At 45.2% G+C, this 15,432-nt stretch overlaps 1 pseudogene; it reads right to left on the reverse strand.

Annotated features, from left to right (window-relative positions):
• Window positions 1-1,273: 1,273 nt before the first annotated feature.
• LOC100588549 lies at window positions 1,274-5,221 on the reverse strand (annotated as a pseudogene).
• Window positions 5,222-15,432: the final 10,211 nt, after the last annotated feature.

The raw sequence follows: 15,432 nt of genomic DNA on the forward strand, positions 1-15,432 counted from the left end.
CAGGGAAGGGGAAGCACTTTGCATGCCAAGGTTGGGAGATGCAAAGCTGAGAGTCGTGGGTGGGAAGGAGAGGGTGCTGGGGATCAGAGGAGGCCAGAGCAGCTCAGGATTGGCCTTGAGTTTCTGGCCAGAGTTGGCCTCATTCTGAAGGCCAAAGCCGCAGCTCCACTGAACCAGACCCATCCTCATTGTTAGTCTCCTTTGGCCATAAAAACTCAGGGAGACAGGTTCCCCTGACAGAACCAAGTTAAAATTTTCAGACCTCTAGGCATTCATTCACCCTGATCCAGAGCCTTCACACACCCAGGGAAAGAAATCACCTTCCTGCTGATAATGGACTAAAGGCTGTAGGGCAACAAGGAAGTGCTGGGGAGAATTCCCTGTGCACACTGTGCTATCTGAGCTCCCATGGCGGCTCTGTGTGGCCCCTCATGCAGCCTCCACACTCCTGCTCACACTGCTTGCCTGGCTAGGAGCAGCCTTCCAGCGCCACCTGAGTTCAACAACCCCCCATGTGACACCTCCCCTCTTCAGCTTTCTCTTCCACAGCCTCCTGTTCACTCTCAGGAGATTGTCTCCTCCTTCTGCACCCTGTCCCTTCACTTGTGCTTCCATTGGGGCGGTCAGAAGCTCTGTGCCCTTCAGTGTGGGTCTGTCTGCTGCAGGACACAGGATGCCCTGCCAGTCAGGGATGGGTCTCATCCCTCACAGAGCTGGCCATATGGCCCAGGTTCCACACAAGCCTGCAAAGCTTGTATTTCTAGCTTCTATAAACAATCTCTGGCTGGGCGCAGTGGCTCACACTTGTAATCTTGGCACTTTGGGAGGCCAAAGTGGGCAGATGGCATGGCTCCAGGAGCTTGAGGCCAGCCTGAGCAACGTGGTGAAACATGGTCTCTACAAAAAGTAAAACAAAAAAAATTAGCCAAGCATGGTGTTGTACACCTGTAGTCCCAGCCACTCGGGAGGCGGAGGTTGCAGTGAGCCAGGAGTGCACCCCTGCACCCCAGCCTGGGTGACAGAGTGAGACTCTGTCCCCCACCAAAATAAAATTTAAAAAAAAACTCTTTCCTCATCTGCAGAAGATACCTGCTGCCAAGGTCATAATGAGGAAATAATGCAACTGACTTGTACTCTCAGAAACTTGAGCAAAGTGACCACATCCTCAGCCAGTGCTACCCTTGTATTGCAAAGCCCTGCAGTACAATCTGTGACATTTCTATTCATTCAAAAAAGGAAAGATGAATCCATTTTGCAACTCAGTTCATACTGTTCAGATAAACATACCAAGTGGTACATGTGGAGGTGGTGGTCGAGGTCTTACAGGCCACAATGGGTAGAGGAGCTGGTTGAGGTCCTGGAGGAGTCGGTTCAGACAGCAGAGGCCAGCCAAGTGGAGGAGGTGGCAGATGTACTAGAGGAGACCCTGGTGGAGGAGGTGGCTGAAGTCCCAGGGACCACAAGTGGAGATTATTGAAGTAGCCGAGGAGATTCACGTGAAGGTGGTTGTTGAGGGGCCAGAGGCCATCCAGGTAGAAGGGGTGGCTGAGGATCCAGAGGTTACTGAGTGGAGACGTAGTCGGAGGTCCCAGAGGCCTCACAGAACAAAAAGGTGAATGATGTCCCAGAGGAAAGGCAGCTACAAAAGATGGATGAGGTCCCAGAGGACAGAAACATGCAGAAGATGGATAAGGTCCGGGAGGACAAAGAGCTGCAGGAGGTGGATGATGTCCGGGAGGTCTGACAGCTGCAGGTGGATGAGGTCCCAGAGGACTGACAGCTGCAGGTGGATGAGGTCCCAGAGGACTGACAGCTGCAGGTGGATGAGGTCCCAGAGGACTGACAGCTGCAGGTGGATGAGGTCCCAGAGGACTGACAGCTGCAGGTGGATGAGGTCCCAGAGGACTGACAGCTGCAGGTGGATGAGGTCCGGGATGACTGACAGCTGCAGGAGGTGGATGAGGTCCCAGAGGACTGACAGCTGCAGGTGGATGAGGTCCCAGAGGACTGACAGCTGCAGGAGGTGGATGATGTCCAGGAGGACTGACAGCTGCAGACGGATGAGGTCCTGGAGGACAGACAGCTGCAGGTGGATGAGGTCCCAGAGGACTGACAGCTGCAGGAGGTGGATGATGTCCAGGAGGACTGACAGCTGCAGACGGATGAGGTCCTGGAGGACTGACAGCTGCAGGTGGATGAGGCCTGGGAGGACTGACAGCTGCAGGAGATGGATGAGGCCTTGGAGAACAATCGAGTGGAGGAGGTGGTTGAGTTTTCAGGGCACTCCCTAGTGCAGGAGGTGCTTGAGTTCCCAGAGGACACTCCAGTGGAGGAGTTTGTTGAGGTCCCAGAAAGCCTTCAGATGGAGGGAGTGTTTGAGTTCTCAGACAACACCCAGGTAGAGGAGGCGGCTGGCAGCCCATCAATAGTCCTGAAGGGCCAGCCATGAGATCGGGCAAGTAGGGCCATTCTGAGAAAGGATGAGGCTTCCCTGCAGCCACATTGACCTGCAAGTCAGGAGGAGAAAATATCTTGAAATATATGAATATGATGGACAAAAACACCAAAACCAACACAAGCTGCACCTTATGCCGCAGGTGACAGCCCCTTGCACCTTTCCCTCCTCCAGGTTTCAAAATGGCAGCATCGATGCCATAAAGTCTCTCTTCAATTGAGTCCTGCCGATGGCAGGGGAGTGAAGAAAAGTTGTGGGGACAAACTGCTATCCTCACACGCCACTTTGTCTGCAAATGTAGGCAGGCTGGGGGCCTGTCCCTAGGAAGACAGAGTCATAACCCAGTAATAAAGAAGCATGTTTCTGACACAGGGGTGTCTATGTATATCCTAATTCCTCCCTCACCATCATCACCGGAGCATGTTCCTTGCATCAGATAAACAGAGAGAAAGAGAAGCATGAAAAGCCCATTGTCCACACATGAGTTGCAGCTACTCTTAAGAGAATGGCCTCCAGGCTTTTCATGTGCTGTCTCTGATTCTCAGAAATCTGCAAGGTCAGTGTGAGCACCCTGCTCCAAATCTAAGAAAATAGAGGCTCCAGAGGAAGGAGAAATTTCACCTAGCATCACACAGCTTGCAAGAAGCAGAGTGGAAGTCGATTCCAGTTCTGCATGCAACACCCTCTCATCCCCCTTCTGCTTCCCTTCTTGACAAAGGGTCTTCCTTACTTTGGAGGCACCATCCATGAGCACAAAGAGCTCTGGGGATATGGGGATTCCTGAAGAGCTGCAGGGGAACTGGGAGAGGGTTTTCTGATGGAATAATCTTACACAGAGATATCAGTTTGGCACGGTTATCATATTTATTTAACTTCTAGGTAATACCAAATTTTAAGTGCACTATGACATAAAGAATAATTTTGTCCATGGAAAAATGAGGTGGGAATTCTCAACAACAGAAGTTTTAAAAATACATTTGATTTCAAGTGTACAAGTCCCATCATGTGTGATCAGAGGATTCAGCAGCTGTCGAAGACACAGAGGCCACATGAGAACCAGCTTAGCTGAGCATCATTTAAGGCCTTCATTGGGAATTGTCCCTGTAGGTAATGAGTGACATTCACTCTCCACTACCTCACAGCCAGGGAACATTTTCTATTAAAATATGGAACCTCTGACACTTAGAATGTTAGATCAAGGGCAACACTGGGTGAGGGTGGGGCCGTTTTTGCTCAACACAGTTAACAACAGAGATGGGACTGTGATGAATTATGGAATTGACTTTGCCAAAGAACATTCAAAATTGTACAAAGCGCATATTAATGTTGGATCAATGAGTTTTCACTTCTGGGATTACAGCAGATATTCTGAAGGTTAATCACTTACCTTATAGCAGAAAAGAAAATCACAGCAAAAAAAAAAAAAAAAAAAAGGAAACCCCACATATTTTGGAAAGGGGACCCCACACCATCTTGAGTAAAAGGGATTGGTCAGGGTCTACTGGGCCATAAGACCTACCACAGTGGAGTTCAATGGCATGCTCTCATGTTATTTCTGGAAACAGAACAGTGACAGTCCTGCAGCCCTTGGCCCTTAAGCATTTATGGCTTTTGGAGGTGCCACGAAAGATGACCAGCTGGAAATGGAGAAGCCTGAAAGCTCATGGCGAAGACTTTGCTTTCAAAAAAGTCCAGATAGAAAAGGCACCACAGAACCCAGAGAGCAGAGGACAGGCCAGGAGAGGGCACTGTAGGAAAAGACAAAAGTGTCCTGAACTAGGCAGAGGGAAAATGACCCCAGCATTTACCTTTGTCTTCTCTGTTTTCTGGCTATGTCTTCTGATTCTTTAAGAAAAAAAGAAATATTGATCCACGAAGACATAGCCAGAAAATTTCTGCTCTCATCAGTACTTATGGCTCCCATTCTAAAATGCTATTAGTGTTATTTTCTCAAATAATAAGAAAAAATAAAGCCTTCCCACTGACCCAAGGTTGGAAGGGGAGCTGACCCATTTGCCTTCTAGGCTCATCCCCATAGTTAAAAGTAACCAAAACATCAGGGTGGAACTATGTCCACAGTCAGTGGAAGGGCCTGAGCTCCGCTATTCACAGGGGACCAGCTAAGAGTCATTCAGCTGTGGCACGTGAGAAAAACAGGGTCCTGCCACCCAGCGGGATAACTGTTCTCTTTAGTAAGTGCTTGGAACTGTTTCCAGGAAACATAACAATTACCCAACCCAAGCCCTCACCCCAGAAAGGAGAAGCAGGGTGCGTGGATTGTGGAGCAGAAGTTAAGCGGGTGCCTTCACAGTGAGCTCCTACCTCTCCAGAAAGGGTTCTCTAGCCCTGGCTGTCCCTGGGCTGCCTCCTGACTCATGTGTCTGTCCAGCACTCCCTGCTTTTCCATCATTTCCTGTCTTGAAGACAGAGAAAGAGTTGACTTGTAGAAGAATTAAAACACTATTTTCTTTACTAGACAGTCAAAGCTTCATCTTAAAAGAAAAACATCCTTAAAATTTATCTATCACAATTACCTACCTGTGCCGCCTGCAGGCAGCCTTCCTCTCTGCCATCTCCCTCTGCAAGGCTTGAGCACAGACCTATGAGGAGAAAAATACATCCATGTCCTGACTTGGCCGAAAAGCAAGGGAAAAAGAACAAACTTACCCAGTTGTTGAGGGCCTTTCTTGCAGCAGAAGGGGCGATGTGAAAAAGGCAACACATGAGAAAGTGTATGTTGAGAGATTCTAGGGGCAGTGGCATCATCTTGATGAGCGCTTAAGGATCCTGCAACTGCAGGTAGGAAGGCTCCTTACCTCTCATCTGTAGGAGTCCTCTACCTACTGCCGCAGCTCTTGTCTGTTTTGAATCGTTTTTCTATGGTTTAGAATCACTTTCATCAGACAAAGCATCATCTTTAGTATGATTTTAAATAATCTGCCATGTTTCTGTTGTCCTCACAATTGTACCCTTACACAATCTATCTATACATAGAAAATGTATTTCACATGGCTATAAAAGTACAGTAGGATCAAAACTGTTGCTGTAATGCTTCCCCCTCTTTTACTTAATGCCTGCTGGGTTCTGAGTTGACAATTTCCTTACCCATTTTCAGTATGTCCATAATTCATCCTTCACTGGGCATCTTTTATCATAAAGCTCTATTCTCCTGGAATCAATATCCTTGCCATATTTCACAGGGCAGAAACAGCCGAGCTTATAAACAGGCACAGTCCTTTTGAAGGATGGGTTGAGCCTACAACAGCACGCTTTCCTAAGGATGGTGACAACTCACACCACCCCTAGAACGGCTGGTATGAACCGAGTTTCCACACAGTCTGGCTGGCATTGCAGTCAGGAGATGTTTAGCTACTTCGCATGTTTTGAACACTAGTAAATCTTAAGGTACTTGTGTTCTCTTGTGTGAATTCTCTCTCTCTCTAGGTATCTCTTCTGACCATTTGTTTCCATTTCTGTGTTAACTGGGCCTAAACATCGTACAAAGATTTAAAACAAAACACTCCAGCAGGGCTTTCCCAAGAGGCTGGTGTCGGTTTCTGAACCCACCTGCAGATGGATATTTTTTCTAGAGCCAATTTCATGGTTTCTTCCACCTCTGACAGCCGCCTCTCCTTTTCTGCTCACTCACGTTCTTTCATTCTCAGCTTCCTGAGTCGAGAAGGGAGAGAAATGCATGCACATGATCCACTGGCCCATGTAGGATTCCTTCCAGCATCTGAAGGCCGTGATTCAAAGGTACCCTGACAACCTTCCCATAAATGAACCAACTGATCCTCACAACTGGAAGGAGAATTAACACCTTCCATGGAGGGACAAAGAAAAAGCACACTCTGGCCTGCTGGCAAGTCACCTGTCGTTTCTAGCTCATCTTCATCGCTCTGTATTCCTACTTTTTAGTAAATATGAACTATTAAAAACTTCTATGAGATGCTCTATGTGTGCTTCTGGGGTCAGTCTTGCGCCAGACACAGCAAAAGCTCATTTTAGTTCAGTGTGGAAAACCAGACCTCACCAGCTCATCACAACTAAACCCATAAGGACGGAGCAGGGGATCACTCCTCATCTGACTCTTCCCACAGGGGGACCTGATTCTCTGTCAGAGGCTGATGCCAGAACCCAGACAATCAGCCTCAGAGAGATCTATCCAGGACATGCTGTCATTAGCCCTGCGGTTCACTACTGCACATGTCCATGATTCAGGACTGGAACTCTTCTCATCGACTTTAAAGATCCTGGTTGAGAGAAAAGGCCAATCTGAGTGCTGGGTGCATCTACTGAATTGGAAATGATCGAATGGCTCTTTAGTCAGGGTGTTATGTCCTGAAAGTAGGTGACAACTGCAAACCATCCTCTGGTGTCGAGTGACTTTAACAAAGTTTGGTTCACAGAGAGTGAGGGCAGAAAAGGAAATGGCCTGAAAAGGTGGGTTTGCTGTGTTGCCCTCACACTACTTGATTCATGGTTCTGATTCTAAAAATCTCACTAGGTACTTGATTTCATATGAAAGACGTGTAAAATGCCAAGAACTCTAGGAAACGGGGGCAAAAACACTTCAAAGAGAAAGTTCATGCACTTGTTTCTGACCACCCAGGGCACCCTTCAGCACAAGCTGTCTGGAGTGGCCGGAAGCAAGGAGTGTCTTGTGAGGTACAGAAGATGCAATGGGAGCAGGGTCCTGTCCCCACCCTAAAGAAGCTCACAGTTTAATGCAAATGAGAAGCCAGTGAGGACATCACTACTCCTGCTGTGCACTTGGGAACTAGAAACACAAAACCTGAATCTGGAGGGAAGCTAAGGAAGCATTCTGCTCTGGAGTAAACATGAGTGCATGTGAAGCTTCTGATCTCCCATGAGAGCAATGGGGACATGGGGCAGAATCTAAAACCCATGACTGAAAGCATCAAATTGCTAACATGGCAGTAAAGAGACATGAGGCCAAGATGGAGAAGAAGGAAACCCAGGACGAAGGTCAGCCTCACATATGGGGCTCATTTCCCTGAGTTTCATCACTGAATTGCAGAAGGGACTAACTGAGATGCAAAGAAGCAGAGCAGCTTTTGCACCATGTGGAGGATTAGATGGAAAACAAGTAGACTGAGGGTCTGCTAGTGAAGGTGACCCCTACTGAGGTCCGCTGGTTTTGGTTGGGACCCAGAAGAGTCACATGCCAGGAATAGAGGTGGACAGGAAATACCCTGACTTTTGTAGGGACTGAACCTCACTGATAACCTCAATTGCTGATGGTATGGAGGGTGTCTAGGTGTGCTAGGACCCCTGCCCATTCCCCAGAAATAGACACCGATCTTTTCTGCAGCAAGATAACGTGCTAGTAGGCCTCAATTCATTGCTAAATATTTTTAACGAGTGTCTTACATTTAGCCAAAAAGACTAGTCATGTGGCAGGAAAAATACAATGTCATATGACCAAAAGCTAAAAAACTGTGAAAATGAATCCAGAGGTGACCCAAGCATTGAATTTAACAATGCCAGTACCTGGACCTCCGCTTCCCCCTAAAACATTACAATCAAGAATGTAGGAAGGGAAAAGAAATATGCAGATTAATCAAGCAGGAAAGACAAGCTCAGTTTTGCACCCACTGAATTTGCCACAAATATTGTGGAAAATATTCTCAGGGACATTGCAGTTGTCTGCTTTGGTTGGCACATGGTTCATACAACAGTAGTTGTGTCAGTGAACATCTTACTCTTCCTCGGCAGTCTTTCCTTGCCCAGAGATTTCGCAATGACTGTTGACCTTCATCGCCACCTTTTGGATTTCAGCTTGCACTTTAGCTTCTGTAGATCTCCATGATGTAGAGAAGTATTTTAGGTCCATTTTAATTCCTGGAAAGGATAAAATCCTTCTATTTGTGTGCATACAAGTGGACCTGAGCCCTTGATTAGGGTGTAGAGAGGAGAAGGGGAGAAACCTGAGGGCCAGAAGCTGTTCTTTCCCTTAAAAGGGCAAACTCATTTCCACACTATGGGGACTCCGACAGATAGCATACCTTCCCGGCTATGGCTGTTGGACCTCCAGGCTTTCCCCTGTAAATCCGTGGATCTGCCACTGACATTTCATGACTTTAAGATAGACTTGAGAAAAGACATCTAGGAAACTAATTGAACAATGATGTGAATACATTTCACACAACTGAACTGTACATTTCAACAAGGTTAAGATGGTAATTATCACGTTATACATATTTTACCACAGGTTAAAATGTTTCACAGGTTGAAAAGAAAGCAACTACCTTCAGTTCTCTGAGTTCAAGAATGTGTAACATTTCACCCCCTGCTCCTTCCTGATCTTCTGCGGAGCATCTTTTTTCTATCCACGCTCTACGCAGAGCCCACTTTCCCTTCCCTGACACCAGCTTCACTGAAGCTGGTTGGAACCTAACACAAAACATTCTCAGTAATGACTGAATTGCCATAAAGAATTCCATATAGACAGCATATGAGTTGAATCTTCTAAGACATGAAATATTTGTTCTCTTCTTGGCTAATATGCAATGCAAATCCTGTTGCAGATGTGCATCATATACCTCTGAAATTCCTGATGTATTCAATGAAATAACATCTTTAAAGTTCTTTATAGAATGTTTTTCTTCTGATTTCTTCACATAGGATAGAGGAAAAAGAACACACACTAGGAGTTCGATAGAAGCAATGGGTGATCTAAAAAGATGAAAGAGCGACCACATGTGCCCCACAGCTACTGCTAGATTTTATGGGGAAAGCAGCTGGCCCAGTTTGCAGCTAGGAGAAATGTGAAACACGTGAAGAAATGAGAAGCAAAGAAACACCGTGAGGCATGAAGGTTTCGTAGCACCCATGATGCCCCGGCTTGTGAGATAATGGGATAGAGGAGTAGATAACAAGGAGAAAGATGAGAAGGTGCAAACTGGTTCAAGTCAAACAGCTCAACTGAACTTTTCTTAATGGAATATTTAAAAAGTTGTACATTAAAAAATTTCCCCCAGTTCACATCAAAAATTCTCCCTTCAGGACTAAGTTGGGTAAAGACTGTTCAATGTGCCTAGATATCTTCAGAACTCATATATTTTCTGTTTTTTATGCATCTTGAAGGGCAGTGCCAAATGATGTGTAATTATCTAGGTTGTGAAAATAAAACATACTCCCTCTTCCCCTGAGGATAAAAAAGCATTGTGGTATTAGCACTTTTTTCTTGGATCATTGTTCAGAAGATGTTTAAGCCCCTAGATACCCAAACTTTTACTGTCATGAACAGCAAGAGAAAACGTAGAGCTCGATTTACTCAATGGACAAAAATGCTCAAAAGCCAAATTATGGCACAATTTAGCAGCCACATTCTTACCCAGTACAGACTTTTGACATACTGATCCCTCTCCAGTGGCAACCGAGAACATGTACTTTGAATGTTGCCATTCAAAATGACCACTCATTACCCCACCCAGACACACTTTTCATTGATTCTTTGGAGGGCAGTTCCAAGAGATTCTCTGGGGCTTTCTCTGCATCATGAGACACAGTGCAGTTCTGCCCTTCACCTTCCTGCAGTTTGTCGCCTCTTCCTCACGGTCTCAGAGGAACTTTGTCTCAGGCCAACTGTTTGTTCCTTGGGCTCTTTCATTTCCCCTAAAAATCATTTGCTGCCCTGCCTACATCTCCATCTCCCTTTTCCCTGAGAAGAGGGTGCTCGTTAAGCATCAGTCATCTGGCCCGTCTTGCAGTCTCGTTTTTTGGCTGGCTCCCGTGTTTATGCCTGTTAATAAGGTTTTATATTTTCCTTCTCCTTTTAAGCTGTCTGTTGTTAGTACATTTCTGCAGTGAACCTTTAGAGAGTGGAAGCTTTCCTTCCACCCATACAATAGAACTATAAAGCAGAAAAGTTTAGAAAGAATTTCTTATTTAAGTGCTGAAACTTTATACTTCAGTTTTTGATAAAGAGCAGAGGGGTTAAAAAAACGTATTTTTGACCGAAAGCTCTGTTGACAGTCTATTAAACAAACACAAACCTATTTAATTTTTTAATTAAATAGGTTTAATTAAAAATTTTAAAAATTTAAAAAAATCTGCCATAATTTAAATGGCAGATTTTTCATAATTCTTATGCTAATAAATCATTTTCCTGATTTTTTAAATAAAACCCAATATTCATAATGAAGTCCAGAACCACAAATTGTTTTAAATAATTTCTTGTTTATGATTACAAGTCCACCTCTAGGGGAAGTTAGTATACTCACACTGAGGCTAGTTTTCCAGAAGAAAATGGCAAGTGTAGAAATTCCCAGGGATGCAACAATAATAATAAGCATCCAAGGAATTCCAGAAAAGTCAGGCCCAGGATGAAAATGCTCAGGCAGAAAATTGACGATATGGAATAATAACAGTCGACATAATGAGAAGGCTCAATGACATTTACAATATTTCAGTTACAAAGAATCATCCTTAGAAACCCTTAATCTCCTCCAAGAAGTAACCACACCCCTCAGCTATCCCCAAGGGATTCCACTGCTTCAGGAAAAGTTGGAAGTTTCCAGTCTCATGTTTCTTGCATGGATGGTAGTGTATTTAGGCATGCAAATGTGGGTTTTCTTTTTTCTTGGTCTGAAGCAGGAATGTCCAATCTTTTGGCTTCCCTGGGCTATATTAGAAGAAGGAGAATTGTCTTGTGCCACACATAAAATACACTAACAATAGCTGATGAGAAAAAAAAATCACAAAAAAATCTCAGAATGTTTTAAGAAAGTTTACAAATTTGTGTTGGGCTGCATTCAGAAAAGCTGTCCTGGGTTGAATACACTCTGTCAACCATGGGTTGGACAAACTAGGTATAAAGTAATTATCTTTAAAGTCATTTACTTATTTTTTAAATTGAAATATAACATTGAATGTATTTATCACGTATCACATGATAAAGGAATCTCTCTGGATCCCACTTCTCTCTTGAATTACATGAATCTTTGCCATTTAAAGAATATAAGTAAAAAAAATACAATTAAGAGATGACTTCATTCAGAAATAAGTATCAAATTTTAGTGCCTAAAGATAACCAAGGTGGAGGGTGGGTGCGGTGGCTCATGCCTGTAATCTCAGCACTTTGGGAGGCTGAGGTGGGTAAATTACCTGAGGTCAAGAGTTTGTGACCAGCCTGGCCAATATGGAGAAACCCCATCTCTACTAAAACAAAAATTCTCTGGGTATGGTGGCAGGTGCCTGTAATCCCAGCTAATTGGGAGGCTGAGGAGGCTGAGGCAGAAGAATCGCTTGAACCCAGGAGGCACAGGTCGTGGTGAGCCAAGACCTCTCGGCTGCACTCCAGCCTGGGCAACAAGAGGAAACTCTGTCTTCAAACAATAAATAAATAAATATTTAGAAATTTGTGTTACATTATTTGTAATATATAAAAAAATATGTCCACACTGTGTGATGGAAGAATGAGAAAAATATAAGAAAAAAGTCTTAAAGTTATAGATGAAAATATGACATAAAGATATGTTTACATCTATGCAAAACTGAGAGTGGACAGCTTCTATAATAATAATACCTGGGTTATATTCCAACAAAAATAATCACAGACGGTTGTTTAGCCCAAGTTTCTAAAATCAGTGTTCACTTTGCTGCTGACACAGCGCACGTCATGTCAGATTTTCAAAGCCAAAAAGAATTTGCATAACAAAGTCTTTTTGGAATTATGATTAAAACTGTGAGAATTGAATTTAGTTAAAAATACAACACTGGCCGGGCACAGTAGCTCATGCCTGTAATCCCAGCACTTTGGGAGGCCGAGGCGGGAGGATCACGAGGTCAATAGATCGAGACCATCCTGGCCAACGTGGTGAAACCCCGTCTGTACTAAAAATACAAAAATTAGCTGAGCATGATGGCACATGCCTGTAGTCCCAGCTACTAGGGAAGCTGAGGCAGGAGAATCACTTGAACCTGGGAAGCAGAAGTTGCAGTGAGCCGAGATGGCTCCACTGAACTCCAGCCTGGTGACAGAGCAAGACTCCATCCCCCCTGCCCAAAAAAAAAAAAACCCACCAAATAACCAGTAACAAGAGTTCACCTTCACATTTTAGAACATTGCACCTAAAGCAATCAGTAGCAACCTTGGAAATCTGCATGGAAAACAATATAAATGTTCTGGAATGTATGGCCACCACCACAAAAGGCACACATACTATTTTACAAGCACTAGATTTACAAGTATTGGGGGAGAAAATAAATTCAAAATTAATTCAGACCAATCCACACATCAAGACTCAGTTTTGTGCAAATAAAATCTCTCTAGAAAGCAGCCTTTGACCTCTGTAGCACTTTTGTCTTCAGCCTCACAGTGGAGGTGAGTACAGCCTGGGCTCCTGGGAGGGATGCACTGTCCCTGAGGAGCCTCTGTCTGAAAGGGAGTAGGAGCTCTGGGCACAATGGTTAAAGATGTGGATCAAATGCACAAGAAGGATAAAGGCCGTCTTGTCATTGACCAGGAACTCATCCCCCTCTTGGGCACTCTTGTCACACCTGACAACTATCTGGTTATAGGTTATCAGTAGTGGGCTCCTACCTAGCTTAGGTCCAATGGGGCCAGTAAAAGCTTTGGTTCTGACAGTCGATGGCCATGAGCAAGGGTGAAAGTAGAAAATGCAATGAGGAAAATGTATCCAAGTCTTCAAAGGTGAAGTAGGGAAAGAGAGTTTAACTGATCTATGAAAATGCAGCCATGTAAAAGGGAAACAATTCCAACAAAGATTCTCAACACATTTCCTCCTTCATAGCCTCAGAAGAAACAATAGATTCTTTGATTGGAGGGATTCATGTGGGGTGATTCTGCCTCGATGCAGTGGTTGCTCCCCATCGCTAGACTTTCCAATCCCTTCCTAAGAATCTGGTGCATGCCAGTCAGAACAAATATTCTTATCTCCATAAAGTGCCTTCTCCTAAGTGTAGTGGAGAGGTTTTATAATGTGAGGGTGAAAACTTTTGAAGTAGAAACCTGTCATTTCTTTATATTTGGACAATCATAAGCACTTTAAGACCCTTTCTGGTTTGGGTAAATCAATGATCTGCACAAGACACATTTTACAAAACAAAGGACAATACAGTCCTCATTCAAATCCTGGTCATGTCACTCCTAGTGACTCCTGCATTGCAAACATCCCAGCAGGGAGCAGCCCTTTATTCTTTCATCTGATGAGCTTCTTGGGCTCCCATACACTGATTGGACACAGACTCCCTGGAGGCAGCTCCCAAGAGCAGAAGACACGGATGACCCAGAAGTTCCTAAAAAGTCATCAAACCAGATGACATAAAACTCAAATTACATTTCACTTTTGTTTTGTTTTGTTTGAGACAAAGGTCTCACTGTCACCCAGGCCGGAGTGCAGTAGGGCGATCTTGGCCCACTGCAATCTCCACCTCCTGGGCCCAAGTGATTCTCACACCTCAGCCTCTCCACTAGCTGGGACTACAGGCACGTGCCACCAGGTCCGCCTAATTTTTTTTTTTTTTTTGAATTTCTGTTAGAGACGGGGTTTCTCTATGATGCTGAGGCTGGTCTCAAACTCCCAAACTCAAGCGATCTGCCCCTCTCGGTTCCCCCAAAATGCTGGGATTGCGTGGGTGAGCTGTGTAATTTCACGCCGCGTGACACAGCCCAAGGAAAAGGAAGAAACCCCGCGGGTCCAGCATCTACTCACATGGCTGGATTGATGGTTGGGAAACAGCAGGAGGAGCCAAAAGAGCAGTCACTTCACTCGCATGACGTCCTCTCAGGGTGCCCTGAGGCGGCCAGGACAGAAGTGGGGTGGCTTAGGGTTGGGGGAGGGAAGGGGAAGGGGATGGGGCGGGATCGAAGTTGGGGAGGGGGAGGGGGAGGCTGGAGGGGAGGGAAGGGGAGGGAAGAGGAAAGGAGGGAAGGAGGGCTGTTGGGCACCTGGAGGAGGAGGAGGAGAAAGGCGTCTGGGAAACGATCCCCTTCAAACTAAATCCTCGAGCATTGGTGGGAGGCTCAGCTACAGGTCAGGGGGAAAGTGGATCAGCAGAGCAGCAGGAGGCGTGGGGCAGAAGAGCAGGAGGCTCAGGAGCAGTTGGAGGGAGACTCTCGTTTCCACCAACCCTTCTCCTGTCTGGGCGCTGCCTAAGCAACCCTGGGGCTTTATACTCCCTCTCCACCAATCCCTGGCCTTGGTACGCGGTGCCTCACAGTGGACATTTCACGCGTCGGCGTGTTCTTCCAACGCCCCCTCCCCCACCTGAGCCCCCCAAGCGCCATCCTAAGGACAGGTCCTCTCTGGAACATTTGCAGACCTTCTGATTTCTGGTCTTGCCCAACCCAGCTTCCTGTCCCTGCTTCTGGGCCGCTCCTTCCTTCTTGAGCTCTCAGGGTTCCTCGTGGTCAATCCTGGCTGCAAAACATGAAAAACAAATGATGGCAGGAAGCCAGGAAGAACCTCATAGACAAGCAGAGTGGGAGGCTCCACAGCCCCCTCTCAGCAATTCATATACTAAGCAACAAAACACCAGTAGGATGTAGAAGGTCCAAATACTAAACCATTTCCATCACATCCATGTAGCCATGCGTCCATCATCCTTGTATATTGGGAATAGATGGAGATACATTCATTTTAAGCACACATGGTACATTTAAATTTTAAGCAAATGTGGTATATTTACAAAAATTAACCCTACTTATTTTGTTCATCAAGCAAATCTCAATCATTTCAGAGAAATTAAATCACGTAGCATGTTTCTGATCATATAATTATGCTAGAAGTCAATGATAAAAAGCTAACCACAAATTCTCATATGTTTGGAAATTCAAAGTGCCCTTATAAGTAAGATACAAACATAAGAATTGATCCAAAATGAAACAAGACTGCCTTTGCACTCAATGATAAGATCAAAATAGGGCAATAAAATGTCTCCATCATCTGGCCTGGGAATTCTACTTTGTGGCACAAGGTTGTGCGGTC

The sequence above is a fragment of the Nomascus leucogenys genome, chromosome 18 (genome assembly GCF_006542625.1).
Source record: "Nomascus leucogenys isolate Asia chromosome 18, Asia_NLE_v1, whole genome shotgun sequence".
NCBI lineage: Eukaryota > Metazoa > Chordata > Mammalia > Primates > Hylobatidae > Nomascus > Nomascus leucogenys.